We start from the raw sequence: 16,808 nt of genomic DNA on the forward strand, positions 1-16,808 counted from the left end.
AATTAAATTGCATTCAGAAATAGTTAGGCCAGGATCACACACACATTTTTGATGCAGTTATTGGCGCAGCTTTTTGAGGCAAGGCCAGTTGTGGATCCATAAGGAGGGAAAGGTAAGAAAAAAACAAATGCATTTCCTTTTCTTTTGTCCACTCCTGTGTTTAGCTTAAAAAAATGGAGCCAAAAACTGCATCAAAACTGTGTGCGTGATCCTGGCATTAAACTATGGAGTGGAAGGGCGCATACTAGACCGCCACTCTAAACAAGCTCCTCCTCCTCACCACGCCCATCCAGTGAGGAGAAACAGCAGACTCTGCACTAGTGATTGGTGGGATCTCTGTGGTGGGCCCCTTTAAATTAAACATTGTGGATAGGGGACTTGTTTAAAAAGGTGGGAAAACTACTTTATGGAGACTTGTTATATGCCATAATGTATAATTTCTTAGCTACGCAATTTACAGAAGTTAGGTGAGTAATACAAAATCTCCATTCTTGTGGCGGTACAGCGGTGGCATCACATTCAGTAGAATGGATGACATTCATATGTACTATAGCAACACTACTGGTCCCAGCCACCAAGGAGTGGAAGAATAGAGGCCTGCACTGCGACGCTGATAGTACTCTAATAACGCAACGAAAATATCCTGTGATAATTAAATATAAGGGGAATACACATGAACTACTAAACATTCACTGGCTAGTTTTTACACTATAACGGTTAGTAAACATTATTTAGTGTCCATCTTTTACACTAATCGGTCGGAGCCTCTTGGCTTCGATCACATATGCACTAATAGCTTGGATTTGTTCTTTGTACTCTTTGTTGGGGCTTCTGGTCCTTGGGTTCAAGGGGCTAGGAAGCCTGCCTTTGTTATTGTTACTCAAGCTTGTAAGGGCCAGTTCACACAGAGTTTGACACTGACGCGGAAAACACGCCACAAAAGCCTCCCAGGCGTTTTCCCTGCAAGCGACATGCCCTATCTTCGGGCATTTACGTCTCTGACCTCCCAGAGAAAACATATTTCACAGCGTTTTTGCCCGTGGTGCTCAATGAGCGTGAGCGAAGAACGCGGCAGACAGCGTGAAGGCAGATCAAAACCTGCCTCAAAATTCCAAATGGAATTTGGAGGCAGAATTTTCTGCCTGCAAAAAACTGTGTAAACATAGCCTAATGGTTTCTATTTTCTATCTTTTCTGGATTTTTCACACAACACAAGTAGACACGTGTCTAAACATAGTACGTATACTTTATGGTTATGATTATTCACCTATGTACTATTACATTCTGTGTGTCAAAGATCGCAGCACAACGCATTTTTTTTCTATTGTAAATCTTTAAATAATAATTTTATTGATGATTAAAAAAAACTAAACATTAAAACATAGAAATTACACAAAAAAAAAGTTAAGAAAATAAGATGAAGGATCATATGAAAGTGTTCGTACCAAGTGGAAAGACCATGTTCTAACCACTATCCGCATGACAAAGTACGTAGTCGCCGGAAGTTACTTCCCGCATGAGGACGTACAGTTACTGAGTCGTTGCCAGTGCAACCTTGGTGACATTGTGCACTGGGAGGTCAGCAGACACTCCACTGTTGCCGGTCAGTGGTCCATCGCCGCTGATTTTGGCAATTAACCCCTTAAAACCTATTGCGATCGCAGCATTTAATGGGTTGGTAGCACATCAGCGCCCATCCCATGATGCGATGCCGATGGTTGGCATGGCAACCGGAGGCCAGACAATGGCCTCAGGGTCTGCAATGTACGGAAGTCTATCAGGACCAGCTGGAGGCTGGTCCTGTCAGAGTGACTGTCAGTGTCACGCTGACCATTAGAATACATTACACCTAGATGTAGATAGTGTAATGTATTATAGCAGCAATCTGTGCTGCAGGTCCTCAAGTCCCCTGGTGGGACGAAAAAATTTTTTTTATTTAAAAAATGTTAAAAAAAAACAAAAAAAAAAAGTTACATTTAAAGTTACAGCCGACACTTCACAGTAACGAGCAGGATCGCGTTAGAGCACAACCCCGCTCGTTTAACCCGTTAAATGCCCCAGTCAATAATGACTGTGGCATTTAATCGTTAAAAAGAAGGGGGAGACCCCCTCTAGCAGCACATCGTGCCCCCAGCAATGCAATCACGGGGTGGCGATGGTTGCTATGGCAGCCTGGGGGCCAAATGTATGCCCCAGGTCTGCCATCTTTGTGCTCCTATTAAGCCCTGCCTCTGGCACGGCTTAATAGAAGCCTGTCAGAAAGACGATATACTGAAATACATTACTATTGAGGTATATAGTGCAAGCGTTCCAACGATCGCTGGTTGGAGTACCCTTGGGGGACTAAAAAAAAAAAAAAAAAAATTTTAAAAAATGTGTAAAATAAGTTGTGTTTTTTTTATGTAAAAAAAATGTAACTTTCAAAAAAAAAAACGAAAAAACACCCTTTTCCCATTTTCTCCCTAGAGCATTGTAAAAAAAGATAAAAAATAAGCAATTGGTATCGCCGCATCCGTAAAAGTCTGAACTATTACAATACATCATTATTTAACCACGCACGGTGTACGCGGTAAAAAACAAACAACCCAAAAACCTGTAAACGCCAGCTATTTTTTGGTCACGTCATCTCCCACAAAAAAAATGGAATAAAAAGTGATCAAAACCTCGCATGTACCCCAAAACCGTAGAATTAAAAACTACAGCTTAGCCCGCAAAAAATGCACCAAAACAAAAAAAAACGAACAAACGCTCTCAAACCACTTAAATCAACGGGAAAAAAAAAAAAAGTTATGGCTTACAAAATACATTTAATTTTTTACACTTCCTTTTTTCCTTGTAAAAGTAGTAAAATAGAAAAAACTATATATATTTGGTATTGCCTTAATCGTATTGACCCACAGAATAGAGTTAACATGTTGTTTTAATTGCACAGTGAATTCTGTAAAAACTATGTGCAAAAAACAATTGCCTTTTTTTTTTCATTTTCCCGATGTGCTGAGTACATGAATGGAAAGAAGCGTATGATGCGGATTGGTCACTGATTGGTCAGCATCATACACTTCTCTTTACAACGCCCACTTGGTCAAAAGGCATAAAAACGCCCAGTTGTCTATTAACCCGTTAGTGACCGCCAATACGCCTTTTAACGGCGGCCACTAACGGGCTTTATTCTGATGCATATGCCTTTGTACGGCACTGCATCAGGATGATTAAACAGAGCAGGGAGCCTTCAAATCTCCCTGCTCTCAGCTGCCAGAGGCAGCTGAGGTCATCCCTGCTCTGCCGTGTGAGATCGATATAAGTATCGATCTCACATGTTTAACCCCTCAGATGCGGTGCGCAATAGCGAGCACCGCATCTGAGTGGTTTTGGAGAGAGGGAGGGAGCTCCCTCTCTCTCCCGGCGATAAGATCGCAGAGTGTCAGTGTCTTCTATGGCAGCCGGGGGCCTAATAAAGGCCCCCAGGTCTGCCTGTCATGAATGCCTGCTAGATCATGCCTCTGGCATGACCTAGCAGATGCCTGTCCGTTTTAAACGGACAGGCAGTAATACACTACAATACAGAAGTATTGCAGTGTATTATAATAGCGATCGGAGAATCGCACAGTGAAGTCCCCTAGTGGGACTAGTAAAAAAGTGAAAAAAAAGTTTAATAAAAAGTTAATTTAAAAAAAAAATGTGAAAAAAAATGAAAAACCCAGCTTTTCCCCTTACAAAATGCTTTAGTATTAAAAAAACAAAATAAACTAAAAAAGTTACACATATTTGGTATCGCCGCGTCCGTAACGACCCCGACTATAAATCTATTACATTATTTAACCCGCACGGTGAACGCCGTAAAAAAATTTAAGAAAAAACTATGGAAAAATTGCTGTTTTCTATGAATCCTGACGGTTATAAAAAGGGATCAAAAAGTCCCATCTACTCCAAAATGGTACCAATAAAAACGACAAGTCTTCCCGCAAAAAAAAAGCCCTCATACAGCTGCATCGGCGGAACAATAAAAACGTTACGGCTCTTCAAACATGGAGACACAAAAACAAATAATTTTGTAAAAAAAGCGTTTTTACAGTGTAAAAGTAGTAAAACATACAAAAACTATACAAATTTGGTATCGTTGCAATCGTAACAACCCGCTGAATAAAGTTATTGTGTTATTTATACCACACGGTAAACGGCGTAGATTTAAGACGCGAAAAAGCGCGGCGAAATTTCAGGGTTTTTTCTATTCCCCCCCAAAAAAAAGTTAATCAATAAATAATATGTACCTCAAAATGGTGCTATTAAAAAATACAACTTGTCCCGCAAAAAACAAGACCTTATACTGCTATGTCGATGCAAAAATAAAAGAGTTATAGCTCTTGGAATGCGACGATGGAAAAATGTAAAAAAATGGCTTGGTCATTAACCCCTTCCCGCTCCTTGACGTACTATTACGTCATGGCAGCTGTATCGTTCGCGCTCCATGCCGTAATAGTACGTCTCGGGAGTAACGGCCGTTTCGGCCGTCCTCCCGACACATACAGGAGCTGTGACGCTGCTGTCTTGTTCAGCAGCTGTCACAGCTCCTACAGCGGGGACCGATCGCTGTGTCCCCGCTGATTAACCCCTTAAAAGCCGCGTTCTATAGAGATCGCGGCTTTTTAGGGGTTAAGCTGCCATCGCCGGCCTGCTACGCGATAGCGGCCGGCGATGGTGACTATGGCAACCGGACACCAAACAATGGCGTCCGGCTATGCCATAGACGGAAGCCTAGTGGGTCCTGACAACGTCAGGACCCACTATGCTTGCTGTCAGTGAGTAGCTGACAGTTCTAATACACTGCACTACGCATGTAGTGCAGTGTATTAGAATAGCGATCAGGGCCTCCTGCCCTCATGTCCCCTAGTGGGACAAAGTAATAAAGTTAAAAAAAAGTTAAAAAAAGATGTGTAAAAATAAGAAAATAAAAGATTTAAAAGTATTAAAAGTAAAAATCCCCCTTCTTCCCTTATCAGTCCTTTATTATTAATAAAAATATATAAAAAACAAATAAACTATACATAATTGGTATCGCCGCGTCCGTAACGGCCTGAACTACAAAATTATTTCATTATTTATCCCGCACGGTGAACGCCGTAAAATAAAATAATAATAAACCGTACCACAATCACAATTCTTTGGTCACTTCACCTCCCAAAAAATGGAATAAAAAGAGATCAAAAAGTCGCATGTACCTAAAAATGGTCCTGATCGAAACTACAGTTCGTTACGCAAAAAAAAAAAAGTCCTCGCACGGCTTTATTGATTGAAAAATAAAAACGTTATGGCGCTTAGAATAAGGTAACACAAAAAGTGAATGATTGTTTACAAAACGTATTTTATTGTGCAAACGCCATAAGACATAAAAAAAAACTATAAACATCTGGTATCGCCGTAATCGTATCGCCCCGCAGAATAATGTGAATATGTCATTTATAGCGCACGGTGAACGCTGTAAAAAAAAAAAAGAAAAAAAAAAAAATCGTACAATTGCTGTTTTTTAGTCACCACGCCACCTAAAAATAGAATAAAAACTGATCAAAAAGCTGCATGCACCCCAAGAAAACTACAATGGATTCCTCAAGGGGTCTAGTTTCCAAATTGGGGTCACTTTTGGGGGGTTCCCAATGTTTTGGCACCACAAGACCTCTTCAAACCGGACATGGTGCCTAATAAAAAAGAGGCTTCAAAATCCACTAGGTGCTCCTTTGCTTCGGAGGCCGGTGCTTCAGTCCATTACCGCCCGAGGGCCACATGTGGGATATTTCGCTAAACTGCAGAATCTGGGCAATACGTATTGAGTTGCGTTTCACTGATAAATCCTTTTGTGTTATAAAAAAAATGGTATAAAGAGCATTTTCTGACAAAAAAAAAAATGTAAATTTCACCTCTACTTTGCTCTAAATTTTTGTGAAACACCTAAAGGGTTCATAAACTTTCTAAATGCTGTTGTGAATACTTTGAGGGGTCTAGTTTCTAAAATGGGGTATTTGATAGGGGTTTCTAATATATGGGCCCCTCAAAGCAACTTCAGAACTGAACTGGAACCTAAAAAAATAAATAAATGAGGCAATACTTCGTTTCTTACATTATACTGATAATGAGCCGTGCCCACCCCGAGATGACCCCAGTTTTGACAGTTTGTATAAACGGAGACCCCTATTAGACCGTTCCAGTGCCCGGTTTTCCCAAGCATACACCCCGAGAAGTGTATTTCTATTGATGAGTCCCTGGTACATTTTAAAGGGAGGGTTCAATTCCGCCAGTACCTGCCGGGTAAGAGGGCAAGGTATGGCGTGAAGATGTATAAGCTGTGAGAGTGCATCCGGGTATACCTACAGATTTAGGCTATATGAAGGAAAGGCCACCCCCAAACCAGACTGCATCCTGGACTACAATAGGTACATGGGAGGGATGGACTTGTAAGATCAAGCCCTGAAGCCCTACAGCGCCATGCGGTGTGGTATAAGAAGCTGGCCGGGCACATCATACAGATGGCATTGTACAATGCGTACGTGCTACGTCGATGTGCAGGCCAGACGGGAACTTTCCTGGAATTTCAAGAGGTGATTATCAAGAACCTAATCTTTAGGGACCAAGAAGGGGGGGCACCCAGTACTTCTGGAAGCGGGCCCACACGCATCGTACCAGGGCAACACTTTCCAGGAGAAGTTCCCCAAGAAGGGAAAAAGTCAAAAGAGGTGCAAAGTCTGCTATAAGAGGGCGATAATGGATGACACAATATATCAATGTGACACGTGTCCCGAATAACCAGAGCTCTGTATGAAAGTGTTTTAAAATTTATCATACATCCCTTGGTTTATAATTTACCCCAATTTTACTTACCCTGATGCACTCCACACAGCTTATCCCCCCTCGTCTTTACCCTCTGAGCCCTGCTGTGTACCCAGGCAGCTGATAACAGCCACATGTAGGGTATTGCCATACCCGGGAGAACCCACATTACAGTTTATGGGGTGTACGTCTCCGGTCAAAATGCGCACTACACCTCTAGATGAATGCCTTAAGGGTGTAGTTTTTAAAACGGGGTCACTTCTTGCGGGTTTCAACTGTACTGGTACCTCAGGGGCTTCTGCATACATGACTTCGCACTAGAAAATCCCCAGTAGGCCAAATGGTGGTCCTTTCCTTCTGAGCCCTCCCATGGGCCCAAACGGCAGTTTATCACAACAAATGGGGTATTGCGGCACTCAGAACAAATTGCGCAACAGAATGGGGTATTTTGTTTCTTGTGAAAATAAGAAATTTTCAGCCAAAACTACATATTATTTGAAAAAAATAATTTTGTTTTCATTCCCAGCCCAATTCAAATAAGTTCTGTGAAGAAACTATGGAGTCTAAATGGTCACATTACCCATAAATGAATTCCTTTAGGGGTGTAGTTTCCAAAATGGGGTCACTTCTGGTGGGTTTCCATTGCTTTGATACCTCTGGGGCTCTGCAAATGCGACATGGCACCCGAAAACCAAACCAGCAAAATCTGTACTCCAAAGAACACACAGCGCTCCTTCCCTTCTGAGGCCTCCCATGGGCCCAAACGGCAGTTTATTGCCACAAATGGGGTATTGATGCACTCAGGAGAAATTGGGCAACAAAATTGAGTATTTTGTTCCCTGTGAAAATAAGAAATTTTGGTAAAAAATTACATCTTATTGGAAAAAATGTCATTTTTTTTAATGTCACAGCCCAATTGAAATAGGTGCTGTGAAAAAACTGTGTGGTCAAAATGCTAACAACCACCATAAATGAATTCCTTGAGGGGTGTCGTTTCCAAAATGGGGTCACTTTTGGTGGGTTTCCATTGCTTTGATACCTCTGAGGCTCTGCAAATGCGACATGGCACCCGAAAACCAATCCAACAAAATCTGGACTCCAACAAACCTATAGCGCTCCTTTCCTTCTGAGCCCTCCCATGGGCCCAAACGGCAGTTTATCACCACAAATGGGGTATTGCCACACTAAGGACAAATTGGGCAACAAAATGGGGTATTTTGTTCCCTGTGAAAATAAGAAATTTTGATCACAAATGACATTTTATTGGAAAAAATGAAATTTTTTTAATTTCAGAGCCCAATTCAAATACGTGCTGTGAAAAAACTGTGCAGTCAAAATGGTAACCACAACCCTAAATGAATTCCTTGAGGGGTGTAGTTTCCAAAATGGGGTCACTATTGGGGGATTCCTACTGTTTTGACACCTCAACACCTCTTCAAACCTGGCATGCTGCCTAAAATATATTCTAATAAAAAAGAGGACTCAAAATGCACTGGGTGCTTCTTTGCTTCTGGGGCTTGTGTTTTAGTCCACGAGCACAGTAGGGCCACATGTGGGACATTTCTAAAAACTGCAGAATCTTGACAATACATATTTAGTAGTGTTTCTCTGGTAAAACCTTCTGTGTTACAGAAAAAAAATGAATAAAATTGAAATTCAGCAAGAAAAATGAAATTTGCAAATTTCACCTCCGCTTTAATTCCTGTGAAATGCCTGAAGGGTTAAAAAACTTTCTAACTGCTGTTTTGAATACTTTGAGGGGTCTAGTTTTTAAAATTGGGTGTTTTATCAGGGTTTCTAATACATAGGCCCCACAAAGCCACTTCAGAACTCAAGAGGTACCTTAAAAAAAAGGCTTTTGAAATTTTCTTAAAAATATGAGAAATTGCTGTTTATGTTCTAAGCCTTGTAACGTCCAAGAAAAATAAAAGAATGTTCAAAAAACGATGCCGATCTAAAGTAGACATATGGGAAATGTGAACAAGTAACTATTTTGGGTGGTATAACCGTCTGTTTTACAAGCAGATGCATTTAAAATCTGAAAAATGCAATTTTTTCACAATTTTCTCTACATTTTGCAATTTTTCACCAATAAATACTGAATATATCGACCAAATTTTACCACCAACATGAAGTCCAATGTGTCACGAGAAAACAATCTCAGAATCGCTTGGGTAGGTTTAAGCATTCCGACGTTATTACCACATAAAGTGAAATATGTCAGATTTGAAAAATGGGCTCTGAGCCTTAAGGCCAAAACTAGGCTGCGTCCTTAAGGGGTTAAGGTTTAAAGTAGGCTGGTCATTAAGGGGTTAAGAAAGTCATTAGCATAAATCTAAAATAGGTCATAACAGCAGTGGTTTTTAGGTTATCTTTATTACAGCGCCGATCACATTATGTAGGAGATAGGGCACTTATAATGTGGTGACAGCCTCTTTAAACAAGTGAAATGCAGCTCGATCAGGTTGAGATCTGGTGATTGACTTGGCCATTGCAGAATATTCCACTTCTTTGCCTTAAAAAACTCCTGTATTGCTTTCTCAGTATGTTTTGGCTCATTGTCCATCTGTAATGTGATATATTTAGATAGGTATTACCCTCTTACAATTTTATATATAATATGTTGGAGTAATTCACACTAGGTGTACACCACCAATTATCGATATATGAACAAAGGAACGGGGAGTGGGAAAAGTAGTGTGTTACATCAATGTTAAAAATAAAAAATACTTTATTGAATAATTATTAAAAACAATGTTAGATGAAAAAAATTTTTCCATCTGTAATGTGAAGCGACGTCCAATCAACCTTGCTGCATTTGCTTGCTGAGCAGAAAGTACATCCCTGAACACTTCAGAATTCATCCGGCTGCTTGTCTTCAGTCACATCAACAAACACTAGTGACCCAGTGCCTTTGGCAGCCATGCATGCCCATGCCATCACACTGCCTCCACCATGTTTTACAGAGGATGTGGCATGCTTTGGATCATGAGCCGTTCCAAGCCTTCTCCATACTTTCATCCTCTCATCATTCTGGTACAGGTTGATCTTAATTTCATCTGTCCAAAGATGCTGTTCCAGAACTGGGCGGCTTCTTTACATGTTGATTGGCCAAGTCTAATCTGGCCTTTCTATTTTTGATGCAGATTAATGGTTTGCACCTTGTGGTGAACCCTCTGGATTTGCTCTCATGAAGTCCTTTCTTTATGGTAGACTTAGATACACCTACTTCCAGGAGAGTGGTCTTCACTTGGGTAGATGTTGTGAAGGGGTTTTTCTTCACCATGGAAAGGATTCTGCAATCATCCACCACTGTTGTCTTCTGTGGACGTCCAGGCCTTTTGGAGTTCACGAGATCACCAGTGCGCTCTCTATTTTCAAGAATGTACCAAGCTGTTGATTTGGCCACTCCTAACATTTGTGCTCTCTCTCTGATGGATCTCTTCATTTTTTTTTTCAGCCTCACGATGGTCTGTTTCACATGCATGGAGAGCTCCTTTGACCTCATGTTGTGGGTTCACAGCAACAGCTTCCAAATGCCACCCCTGAAATCAACTCCAGACCTTTAACCTGCTTTTTTTTTTTTTAAATCAGTTCAAGTTTATTAAACAAATAACCACATCAGTACAGGTCATTACACAACTGACATTCTGTTAAATCAGAGCTTCAAAAGACGCAAGAATTAATTACCACCAAAACAATTCACCCTACCCCAAACTCCCCCCCCCCCCCCCCAGCCGTCCTTCTTGCCACAGGCTTCCCTACACTATCTCCTTCTCCTCCATATTACAACTCCCCGCCTCCCTCCAACTCCATTTGTGCACACCCCAGTCAGTATATCAGATCCCAAATGTGGAACCCCTCCACCCCTGCTGAAACTCTACAGTGCCCCATGTACCAGTGTTATCCCCTGGAACCTCAGGACATTTTAAACTGGAACAACCGAGCGGAACGACAGGAGTTCCGAGGAAGCACAACCAGAGTGATTAATGCACCTAGCCCATTGTTTCTCAAATTTGTTTCTGGACCCCCTCTTGGAATATATCCTGTATTTCATCAAAATCTGAAAGTTAAGTGTACCTATAATTTCTTGCTTCGAGGGTGGTTCCGCATCCAGCCAGTGTTTTGCTATTCCCTTCCTAACTTGGTACAATATTTTCGCGATTGCCAAACAGGTCATCCAATCCCCCTCCAAATCACCAACATATGCCAGCAACATTACCATGGGATCAAACAGGATCTGCACCTCAAACACTCGTCCCATTAACTCCGACATCTCTTTCCATAGGGTCCCCAAAATCCCGCATGACCAAAATAACTGCCTTTTCTTCCGGACACCGAGGATACCTGGCATCCGCCCGTAATCCCATATTTCTCAGAACCCAGGGGGTCCTATACACCCTATGTATCAGAAATAGTTGAGACCTCCTTTGTGCTACATCGACAGAGTACATGGTGACCTTGGGAATAGGACCCTCATCTCTTTCCCATTTAGCTTTAACTGGTGCCATAAGATCGCCCAGATGTTCCGACAGTAACCTGTGATAGACCAACGAGATCAACCCTCGTGATGTAACTGCTTTCGCAATATATTCCAACACTCCCGTTGCATGGATCGTCATGTCCACCCTAGCAGCTTGTGTCTGCACAGCATGACGGATCTGCAGATACTGATAGAAGATGTGGGAATCCAGCTGAAACCCATCCCTTAGTTGCTGAAAGGATGGGAGTATGTCCCCCTTGTACAACTGACTCAGTCTTAGAATGCCTCGCTGCTCCCACCCCTACATCCCTTCCAATTTATACAATTCCCACAGATATGGATTCCGCCAAAGTGGAGTATATTTATTGCATTCCCCAATCTCCATCAAGTGCTTACATTGCCAGCACACCTTATGTATGAGAAGCAGAGTGGGTCGATTACTCGCTAGCCTCTTATAACTCTGCGCTACCAGCGGATTATCCCCACCCCCCAGATATGATAGAATTCGTGCACAGTACCCCCAGGTTTCCTTCCGCTCCCACCCCCAAAAGTGCTGGCACTGAGCAGCCAAGTAATACACCCATGCATTGGGCAGAGCCAAGCCCCCCTCGTCCTTAGGCAATTGCAGCTTCTCCAGTTTAATCCTGGACACCCCCAGTTTCCACACTAGGTCTCTAAAAAGGTTATGCAGCCTCCTAAACCAATATTTGGGGATCCACACGGGGGAATTATGGATGACGTATAACACTTGAGGCATAAGGATAATTTTGATCAAATTAGTCCTACCCAGAGCAGATAGTGGGAGCTTGTTCCAAGCCTCCACTTTGGCCTTTATCTTTGGTAATATTGGCACAACATTAAGGGACATATAATCCTGCACTTTCACCGTCACCTGAACCCCCAGATACTTAAACTCCGTGACCACCGGTATCGCAACTTCCCCATCCCCAGTCTGGATAACCCCTGGATCCATGAACATAAGAGCAGATTTCGACCAATTTATTAGTAATCCAGAAAATATTCCCAAAACGTTTAATCAGGGCCATAACGAACGGTAGGGTGTGCTCGGTATCCGCCATGAACAGCAGCATATCATCCGCATATAATGCAATTCGCTCCTCCACTCCCCCATATCTCAACCCCTGTATGTCTTCATGTTGGCAGACCGCACATGCCAATGGTTCCACCACCAGAGCAAATAACAATGGTGACAAGGGACAGCCCTGGCGTGTTTCCCGAGACAGCGCAAACCGATCAGAGAAGGCACCATTCACCCTTATTCTTGCAGTTGGGGCTACATATAACAGCCTCACCCATTTTATAAAATTAGGACCGAACCCCATTTTCTCCAGGACTGACCATAAATAACCCCACTCCACACAATCGAACGCTTTAGCAGCGTCTAATGAAAGAATGGCTCTCCCCATAGGATTATCCGGAAGCACCTGCAAATTCAAGAACAACCGTCTCAGATTCACTGCCGTTGACTTAGACGGCATAAAGCCGGCCTGGTCTCCATGTACCACCCCAGCCACTACTCTAGAAAGTCTAAGGGCCAAAACCTTCGCCATAATTTTAATATCCGCCGTCAATAGGGACACTGGTCTATAGGATTCCGGCAACTGAATATCCTTACCATCCTTAGGCAGAACCACTATAGTGGCTTCATACATTGCATCCGGGAGCCGCCCCCTATCAAAACTTTCCAGCAGAGTAACCAGCAACTGAGGTGTTAGCCCCTCCCCATACTCCTTAAAAACCTCTACCGGAAGACCATCCAGCCTCGGCGTCTTTTTGTTTGCTAGTATCCCTATGGCTGCCTGGAGCTCCTCCAGAGAAATAGGCTCCTCCAATGTCGTTCTCTCCTCCCCTCCCAACCTGGGAAGACAAACCTCCCCTAGATACTCCTCCAACTGTTGGTGTGTGCTCTGCTCTCAAGGCATATAAATCTAAATAAAACTGCTGAAAGACTTTCAATATCCTTCCTGTATCAGTCTCTGGCCTTCCCCCCTCCCCCCTTATGGTATGTATATAATTATTGTCCCTCTGGGCCTGTGCCATTTTGGCTAACAACCTCCCTGTTTCCCCTTCCTCATAATATTGGCGCTTCAGAAACATCCTTTTGTTATCTGCCCTCTCCAACTGGTTCTGTTTTAACAACCTCTGCGCCTCCACCCAATTCCTTGAAGTATCCGGCGTATTATCCGCGATATGCAACCGTTCTGTCTTCGCCACCCTTTCCAACAATGTGTCCCCCAACTGTCTAGACCTGGTTTTTACTGCCGTAATGTGCTGGATGAACACCCCTCTCAACCATGCCTTCATTGCGTCCCACAGTATCTCCTGTGGCACTGTACCAGAGTTGAACTGAAAATATTCCTTTATTAGGTCTAGAATCTTTTTATTGTCGATCAACTTCAGCCAAAACGCATTGAGCTTCCAGCACCCCTGACCCCGCCCTGTCCTCTCCTCCGTCTCTACCTTTATTAACAAAGGAAAATGGTCCGATAAAGCTCTCTGTAGGCACTCTATCTGGGCAACAAAGGGTACCGCTGTAGGCGAGCATTAAAACTAAATCAAACCTGGAGAGAGACTGATACGTTGAAGAAGCAACATGAGTACTGATACCGACTTGGATGCTTATCTCTCCATATATCCCGCCAACCCAGCTCAGCAATAAGACGACCAAACGCTGTTATGCCTCCCCCCACCGTACCAAATAAATCCATACCAGTATTCATTACAGCGTTAAAATCCCCCATCAAAAGAAAAGGCACCTCTGGGAATCTAGACAGTTCTTCCACTACTTTCCTAATACACCCACTTGAAAAGGGAGGAGGAACATACAGCACCACCAACACACATTCCCAATGATAGAGAGAACAATGTACCCCTACATACCGCCCCTGCCCATCTTGGAAGGAAGAATGACAAATAAATGGTACTGCCCTATGTATGAGAAGACTCACTCCCCTGGAATAAGTAGTGTGGTAGGAATGAAAACTATGGCCTATCCATGCCCTATGTATCATGGAGGCAGAGTCCCTAGTCATATGAGTCTCCTGTAATCCAATCCCCAGTGTCTCCTGTTGCTTGAGAAGTTCAAACACCGCCTGCCGTTTCCTGGAGTCACGCAAGCCCTGAACATTCCAGGACAGACAATTAATTGATCCCATCAACCCTCAACATAACCAAACACTTCGTACCCTGTAGCTGTATTTGTGCATATAAGACCGGCTGAGTCAAACTATATTATATAGAAATAGTCTACGGCACCTGCCATAGTCCCGTATCACCGGCCTCGTCGTCCCAGCCGGTCCACTCCAGATCAGCGCCGTCTCTCCGCATCCTCCGGTCTCAGTTGGCTTTCATGGCTGTCCAACCATCTAACCGCTTCTCTCGGTGTCTCGAAGAATGAAGTAGTTCCCAGGGCCACCACTCTAAGCCTGGCAGGATACATCATGGAATATTGAACTTGCAACTCCCTGAGGCGCCTCTTTATATCCATAAATTGCGATCTTTTCTGTTGCACTTCCATAGAGAAATCAGGGAAGAAGGATACTCTCATCCCATTGAAGGAGATATCTTGACGTTCTCTCGCTTTCCTCAGGATCTGGTCTCTATCCTTGTAGTGTAAAATCTTTATGAGAATGGGTCTCGGCGGTCTCCCCGGAGGACCGGGTCTGGTCGGCACCCTGTGCGCACTCTCCACTGCAAACAGAGGAGTCAGTTCCTCTCTGCCAAATGTTTCGATCAGCCATTTTTCAAAGAAATCATCCGGATTCGTGCCCTCCACTCGTTCCGGAACCCCCACTAAGCGAACATTGTTCCGTCTCAGCTGACTCTCCATATTGTCTGTCTTTGCTAGCAAGGCAGCCACAGCCTGAGAATGTGCTTGTACATCCAGCCGTATGTTAGGAAGAGCATCCTCCATATCTGATACTCTTCCCCTCCACAGCAGTGGTGTGTTCCGCTACTTTTTGCAGATCATTTCTAAGCAACAAAATGTCCTCCTTCAATCCACCCATCTGGCATGATAAGGCAGTGAGGACCACGGAATTCTGCTTTACTGCAGCAAAAATGTCCTTCAATGAGGGTTCCCCCTTTCTTGCGCCACTCTGCCCTGCAGCACCTGGCTGACCCCGCATGGCACCGCACACCTCCTCCTCACGTCCCCTGACAAAGGGGAATACCTTGATCCATATGAGGAGCCTCCAACAGCCTGATCTCCTGCCAATTTTCCCTGCAGAGCAGCCGCGCCCCCTGCTCTCGTCGTGTGGGCGAACAGCTCCAGCTTCTCTGCTGCTTCCTGCCTGAGGCCTCTAGTCCGACCGTCCTTCTCGTCGGCGCCAACTTGGGAGCAGGACCCGGGACTCGCCGGCGGCAATTTCTGTTTCTTCGAGCGGGTCATCACGGCCGGGCACTCCACCACCACTGCAGATTCCAGATCGAGGTAAGGCAAAGGGGAGAAAGTTTTCCCCAAATTCAGCGGTGTATATATAGGGCTTACAGGACGGGTACAGCAGGAGCTGCGGTCACACACGTCCTCTCACATTCACCATTAGGCCACGCCCCGACCTTTAACCTGCTTAATTGATAAAGGATTAACGAGGGAATAGCCCATGTAGCCCATTAAATAGCTTCTAATTGATAATTGTTCTATTGCCTTTGGTCCCTTGAAAAAGAGGCAGCTACATATTAAAGAGCTGGAATTCCTAAACCCCTCCTCAAATTAGGATGTAAATACCCTCAAATTAAAGCTGAGAGTCTGTACTTTAAAGAGGCTCTGTCACCAGATTTTGCAACCCCTATGTGCTATTGCAGCAGATCGGCGCTGCAATGTAGATTACAGTAACGTTTTTATTTTTAAAAAACGAGCATTTTTGGCCAAGTTATGGCCATTTTGGTATTTATGCAAATGAGGCTTGCAAAAGTAAAACTGGGCGTGTTGGAGCAGGTAAGGGACATGTCAGAAGTTTGTCGAACGTTTAGCTACACTTTAATGCGCACGATAAACGCCGTAAAAAAATAAAAATGTAAAAAACGCTGTTTTTTTGGTCAACTTAGAGCTAAAAAGTTTTTTATAAAAAAGTGATCAAAGGAGTTATATGTACCAAAGAATGGTACCAATAAAAACTACAGCTAGTCCCGCAAATAAATAAGCCGTCACACCACTCAATCGGAGAAAAAAAAAAAAAAAGTTATGGTTCTCAGAATGTGGCAACACAATACATAATTATTTTTTCAATAAAAAGTAGTAAAATATATATTTTAAAAAAACTTTATAAATTTGGTATCACCGTAATTGTATTGAGCCACAGAATAAAGATAAGTTGTCGCTTTACCACACGGTGAAAGCTGTAAAAACAAAACTAAAAAAACTAATTAAAGAATCGCAGTTTTTTCCAACTTCAGCCTGCAAAGAATTTTTTCAGTTTTCCAGGACATTATATGGAACTTATAAATGGTACCAAAAGAAACCACAACTCCTCCCGCAAAAAATAAGCCC

The 16,808-nt window shown here is 43.2% G+C and overlaps 1 protein-coding gene across 3 annotated transcripts in view; it reads right to left on the minus strand.

The window, feature by feature from the left end:
- SPAG5 (sperm associated antigen 5) overlaps nt 1-16,808 on the minus strand; it is a 97,232-nt gene that overhangs the window by 54,681 nt on the left and 25,743 nt on the right. The window lies entirely within an intron of this gene.

This window comes from Rhinoderma darwinii, chromosome 2 (genome assembly GCF_050947455.1).
Source record: "Rhinoderma darwinii isolate aRhiDar2 chromosome 2, aRhiDar2.hap1, whole genome shotgun sequence".
NCBI lineage: Eukaryota > Metazoa > Chordata > Amphibia > Anura > Rhinodermatidae > Rhinoderma > Rhinoderma darwinii.